We start from the raw sequence: 7,429 nt of genomic DNA, 5'->3' as shown, positions 1-7,429 counted from the left end.
CCTGTGATGTAACACTCACAACACTTCATTCCTGTGATGTAACACTCACAACACTTCACTCCTGTGTTGAAACACTCATAACACGGTATTCCTTTACGTAGCAACACTCACATATGCATTCGTATTATGTCTGTGTATTTTTCCTTCTCTATATATTGGCTGTCATTTACAGCAAGGATGTCATTCAGGATTCTTTCCTCTTTAGCATCAGTAAAGAAATATAATGAAAAATGTGTTCAATGCCTTAACATACTGAAAAGAATTGACCAAATGTACCTTAACACATTATTTATTATTACCATAATAATCTTAACTATTACTATAATATAACCATAATTGCCTTATCTAGAACTATAATATTATCAGTATTACCTTAATTAGTACTATAATATTACCATAATTACCTTAACTATTGCTATAATATTACAAAATTTAGTGAAAATACGTAATTTGTCTGTCATTGAGAATCTATTCACTAAAGTCTTCACTGGAGATAACTTCAAGAAAATCATTGACAAAGTTTAGTGCAAGAATATAAAACTTGTAAGTTTGTACAACCCGTCCTCCTGTTTAGACAGTAGTGTTGTAACAATGTGCACCATAGTACATAGATTGACGTACTAAGCAATTAGAATGAAGAATTTTGCACTATTCCCTATATAGAGTCTGAAAAAAGGGGGCAAAAAACAAATTCCAATTAAACATTCCAAGTAAAGTCTTGGAATGGTCTTACACACTTTTAACTTTATAAGTAAACTCTGAGCGTCTGGACAAGACTTCAAATGGACCTTCAAAATGATGCTCTAGAGCAGTCTCCACTCTGGTGTTAAGAAACCAGAGTGCTCACCTGGCTGTAAACGTCTAGACTCTTCTAGAGAGCTTAAAGCATCCAGAGTCCAACAGAGGCAACAGTCCTCAACATCTGCTTCAGTGTCTGGTGAAATCTTCCCAAGACTCTGGGGAATTGGTGTTTTATGTTATACCTCTGAAAAAAATTGGTGGAACTCAGCTGAACGAAAATTACTACCATTGTCAGACTGGATCACACGAGGCAGTTAAAACAAGGTATAAAACTTCACAAGATAATTGATGATTGTTTTAGCTCTAATATTACGTACAGGATAGGCTTCAGGGAATTTTGTTGTAGCACACATTAAGGTTATTACAAATATATGACTAGACTTGGTCGTTGTCAAAGGGCCTACACATTCTACTATGATGTGGAGAAAAGATTCAGGTGGAACTTCAGTTGGATGAAAGGGAGCTCCAGGTACAGTTTGGCTGGGTTTCCTCACCACTTGACAGGTTACACACTGTCGACAATATTTTGCAATATCTTACTTAAATTTTGACCAATAAGAGTACTTTGTTACCTGAAACAACATTCGACTGATCCCTTGGCGACCACTTAAAGGATCGTCATGAGCAGCTGTGAGGACTTGTTCACGGTATGCTTTGGGGACCACAAGTTGGGTAACACTCTCACAGTCCTCTGAAGTGGGACATAACTTAGATCTCCATCGTCCCATCATCATCTGAACTCTGAGGAAGTATCCAACATCATCTGCCAAACCATTCTCCTCTGGAACGACTTGAGAAAACATACATACAAACTATGGTCATTCTTTTCAAGTTGGGCCAAAGTGTGGGATTCAACATCAGTAAAATGTTCATGAATGTTCATGAACATTCCTAAGTTTCTGAACAGTAACAATTCTATAAACAAAACTCATAAACATTATACACAGACATCACAATAGTGTGATGCATCAAATGAACAAATCCACAAGGGCCGTGATGAGGGTTCGAACCTACGCCTGAGAGGATCCCAGACGCGCCTTAATCGACTGTGCCACGACATTGTCAAAAGAATTGCAACCGGGAGTGCAACTGCCCTCACAAAGACACTAGATTTCATTTTTCTTATAAGATTCTTGGTGTTTATGTAAGATAAGATCTGTGTTTATGAAAGAGTAATCAGAAGCCGTCGTAGCCCAGCTGTGGGAGCGTCCTCCGCGGCCTCGTAGCCCAGCTGTGGGAGCGTCCTCCGCGGCCTCGTAGGCCAGCTGTGGGAGCGTCCTCCGCGGCCTCGTAGCCCAGCTGTGGGAGCGTCCTCCGCGGCCTCGTAGCCCAGCTGTGGGAGCGTTCTCCGCGGCCTCGTAGCCCAGCTGTGGGAGCGTCCTCCGCGGCCTCGTAGCCCAGCTGTGGGAGCGTCCTCCGCGGCCTCGTAGCCCAGCTGTGGGAGCGTCCTCCGCGGCCTCGTAGCCCAGCTGTGGGAGCGTTCTCCGCGGCCTCGTAGCCCAGCTGTGGGAGCGTCCTCCGCGGCCTCGTAGCCCAACTGTGGGAGCGTCCTCCGCGGCCTCGCAGTCCAGAGTTCCAACCAAGAAGAATATTCGCGCTTCTTTTACTTTTTACTTAATATAGTTTTTTTCTTATTTTTGTTTAATTCTTAGGATGTGAGTATTAATTAGGAAAGAATATAGTAAAATATCAAACAATCTAGAGAGAAAATTGGAGATCAAATCGATATGGATGTGACTGTGGAACATTACTAAGTCCGGGACACTGTGTTGCCTAGATAATAGTGTTTTGGTCACCTAAACGTTTCTCACAACTTTGATGTAAATTATCTGTCCATGTGCGCGTGTACCATCCTAGCAGTCCTCACCTTGTTGGGTTAACAGAATCATGAAATAACTTTCTTGCCATTATTATTCCTTGTTCCTTATCTTCATCTCTCCTATGAAGAGATCTTTGCATTTGTCAGTGTTAAAGGAAAGTGACCATCTGTCCGACCACCGCTTGAGTGCATCTAGATCTCCTTGTACTCTCCCTCAAACTTCGTTGTTTTAGAATCTCATCAATTATGCATAATCCGCAAGTAAGAAAACTTAAGACTTTCATCTGTTAGTTTGATGACATATATCACAATCTGAATGACCTAAAATGATCTCGTGGGGGTACACTACTTGTGTTTTTTAATACATGCAACTGTTTGCTGCTGATTTCCCTTCTTTCAGCATTACCCTCTGTTTTCAACCAATTATATGTTCTCTCCACACCAGCACTCATTTAGTTATGAAATCCTGGTCATCAGTTTTGGGATGGGACCTACTAAACGTATCTGTGTTACACGTTTGTTGATTATTAATGAAATTCAGGCAGCTAACCCTTCTTCCCTTAGTTTTGTCATTTTTATTTATTCCTAACACTTATAAACTCGTAGGACATTATCTGCCTTAACTGAATCCATGCTGGTGCTTAGTTTAGTTCATTTATTATTCACCTCATACACACCTTGTAGGCGGTAGTGGAAGGGGTTACAGAGGCACATAATGGGCTCAGGGACTGAACCCCACAATTCATTTAGATAAGCAAGTTACAATCTTGATGAGCTAGATACAAAATCCAATATAACTCGTCTCATCAACAGTGGGATCTAGACCGACCACAAGTACAGTTTCTAAATGTAGGAACTGACATATGCGAAGAGCAAATTCCACAATTTATATGTTTGTCCTGCACACCGTCCCTATCCAGTGGGCAGCGGTGGATAGGCTACAATCACTTAGTTACTACCTACAGTTAGCAAACTGGGGACATTTGGCCAAGATTTCTGGTAACAGATAATTTTGAATGAAATATTTTCACATCTCTGAAACATTTGTTATAAAAGTGTCTCTGAATTCATGTATCTTTTCGCACTCCATCACATAGTGACGGAGGGTGTGCGAATAATTTAGTTAACACTGTTTACATTTGGTCAGGTCTACATCGGCAGATAATGATAATTCCCAGAGATACTTGTAACCGAGTCTAAGCCGAGCAGTAGTAACATCTAGAAGTCTGCTGATTTTATTGGATGATCCATAGATGTGTGGCTCCTCTTGCATGATAGTATGATGATAGATGGAATTACTGGTGTCGATTTCACTTTGCCTCAGATCTACAAGATCTTGTTGAAGTTCTTGGTGTACTGCTGCTCTCAGATTGCTCATTGACAATCCAAGGATATACTGAATTTCTCCTTTCAAAGCAGATTCTTGGTTAACTCATCAGGTCTATCATGCATTCGAAAGCCAACATGAAATAGATTCCTCGTAAAATGGACCCATTTACCATAATTAATAATTTTGTCTAGTTTCAGACACGAGCATGTTACAGTTATGTCTTAAAGAGTTGGGAGCAATTAAGGATGATAAAGAGTTGAGAGTAATTAAGGAAGATAAAGAGTCACTTACAATTAATGTATCAAGTTTGGAGACTTGTACACATTTTAGTGCAAGTAGCAGAGTAAATGGTTCGGTCTAAAGTATTGAGCCCCCATTTGTTTTTATGGACTCCCCACTCTAAATTTAAGCCATCGCCCATTGTCAGGACAACTGCACTTCCAGCTGCACCCGTGGGGCGGTGTAGGGAACCATCAGTGTATATGATTTAAGAGAGGGAATGCTCTGTGGACAGAGCCTTAATAAGGCTTAAGGCGTTGAGCTTTGCCCCAAGACGAATCTTGGGCTGATCTCTAATTTGCTTCTTGAATGGAAAGGGAGGGATTAAAACTGGAAAGGGTGTAACCTCCCACGGTGCAGGAAAGTGCCGTTGTTGTTTCTCTTGGTACAAATTATAAATCTGATACATTCTGAGTTGAGTTCAAGTTTTAGTTATCCATTTGGAACAATGTTGACCTTCAATAAAGAAATTCTGGAGGGCTTCTGTGCAAGGGTTAGGATGAGTTAGCCTAAGCATGTTTATACCAATTTGACAGTTAATTTCAGCAACACGATCAACGGCGTTTGAAATATTAAGTTAATTTCTTAGTTTTAGTATCTTTGTGGTACGAAGGCACCCAAGGATTATTCTCAAGGCTTCGTTCTGCAATTATTCAGCCCTCAAAGATTTCTTTCAGGCATCAGAGCAATCAGTGGTGCAGCATAATCCACTAAAGATCTGATGCATGCAAGGTACATCATTTTGACAATCCTGACATTGGCACCATAGCCTGAGTGATAACCTGCAACAGCCTTGAGAGCTCGGAGCCTCTCTTTATACTGACGACAGAGTTTGAATACAACAGGACCATACAGTGGCACCTCAAGGTCAAGGTATTTGAATCTGTTTACATAGTCAAGCTGGGAGCCATCAGACAGTTGCATCTTGCGAACAGCTCCTCCCTGCCTGGGTGGGCGCCGATTGTGTATCTTTGTTTTCTCTGCTGAGATGACTAAACCTAGGTCCTGACATGAGTTTAATACAGAGTTAAGAGTGTTCTGCGTGTTATCATACCTAGTGGTGTGTTTCATTATATCATCAGCATAGCTAATGATGTACACGTTGGGTTTGCTCGGTACAGAGCTTAACAGCGTGTTTATAAGGATAATAAATAAGGTAGGACTGAGGACACCTCCCTGTGCGGTACCTAGTTCCAAGTCTCTTGTTACACTTCTATGCCCCTGGAAAAATACAGAAGTCTTCCTGTTGGATAAGTAACCCCTGATCCAACAAAGAAGCCGACCACCAATGTTCATTCTTGCAAGCTCACTCAAGATAACATGTCGGTTTGCAATATTAAAGGCAGACTTGAGATCTAGAAAGGTGGTATATGACAATTCAGTGTGCAGGGTAAGAAAGGTGGTGATGCAATGATGCACACTCCTTCCATGCATGAAGCCATATATCTGGGGGGATAGCATGGTTCTTATTCTATGGAGGAGACGGTTTAGGACCATTCTCTCGAATGTTTTGCAAATGCAGCTAGTAAGGGAAATTGGGCGGAAAGCATTCTCTTGATTTAGCTTGGGAATTGGAATGATTATACTGTTGGTCCAAGAGATAGGAAGTTCCCCAGTAACATAGCTCATATTATACAGCTCAAGAGGGGATTCCCTGGTACTAAAGGGAGCAGACGCAATATGTCATAAGTGCAACCCGTTCTCGCAAATTTAATAAGTCAATATTGAATTATTAAATATGTGCATAGGTGACATACTTAACATAATAGTTTCCCTTGAAAAGCTTCATAGAAAACACCGACCTTACCTAACCTACTTAGTATGTTAAGATAAGCATCTTATTGCTTCGTAATTACAATTATTACCTAACCTATACCTATAATAGGTTAAGTAACAATTTTAATTACGAAGCTATAAGATGCTTATTTTAACATACTAAGTAGGTTAGGTAAGGTCGGTGTTTTCTATGAAGCTTTTCAAGGGAAACTATTATGTTTAGTATGTTACCTATGCACGCAACTAATAAGTCAATATTGACTTATTAAATTTGCGAGAACGGGTTGCATAACCCTTCACCACCTACCCTACCCTTCACCACCTACCCTACCCATCACCACCTTCCCTACCCATCACCACCTACCCTACCCTTCACCACCTACCCTACCCATCACCACCTTCCCTACCCATCAATACCTACCCTACCCTTCACCACCTACCCTACCCTTCACCACCTACCCTACCCATCACCACCTACCCTACCCATCAATACCTACCCTACCCTTCACCACCTACCCTACCCTTCACCACCTTCCCTACCCTTCACTACCTCCCCTACCGTTCACCACCTACCCTACCCTTCACTACCTACCCTACCCATCACCACCTACCCTAACCTTCACCACGTACCCTAACCTTCACTACCTACCCTACCCTTCACCACCTACCCTACCCTTCACTACCTACCCTACCCATCACCACCTACCCTACCATTCACCACCTACCCTACCCATCACCACCTTCCCTACCCATCACCACCTTCCCTACCCTTCACCACCTACCCTACCCATCACCACCTACCCTACCCATCACCACCTACCCTACCCATCACCACCTACCCTACCCATCAATACCTACCCTACTTTTAACCACCTACCCTTCCCATTACCACCTTCCCTACCCATCACCACCTACCCGACCCTTCACAACCTACCCTACCCATCACCACATACCCTACCCATCAATACCTACCCTACCCATCAATACCTACCCTACCCATCAATACCTACCCTACTTTTCACCACCTACCCTACCCATCACCACCTACCCTACTGATCACCACCTACCCTACCCTTCACCACCTACCCTACCCTTTACTACCTACCCTACCCATCACCACCTTCCCTACCCATCACCATCTACCCTACCCTTCACCACCTACCCTACCCATCACCACCTTCCCTACCCATCAATACCTACCCTACCCTTCACACCCTACTCTACCCTTCACCACCAACCCTACCCATCACCACCTACCCTACCTATCAATACCTACCCTACCCTTCACCACCTACCCTACCCTTCACCACCTTCCCTACCCTTCACTACCTACCCTACCCTTCACCACCTACCCTACCCTTCACTACCTACCCTACCCATCACACCTACCCTAACCTTCACCACCTACCCTAACCTTCACCACC

The sequence above is a fragment of the Procambarus clarkii genome, chromosome 5, assembly GCF_040958095.1.
Source record: "Procambarus clarkii isolate CNS0578487 chromosome 5, FALCON_Pclarkii_2.0, whole genome shotgun sequence".
NCBI classification, from domain to species: Eukaryota; Metazoa; Arthropoda; class Malacostraca; order Decapoda; family Cambaridae; genus Procambarus; species Procambarus clarkii.
Note: the sequence above shows the minus strand (reverse complement) of the source record.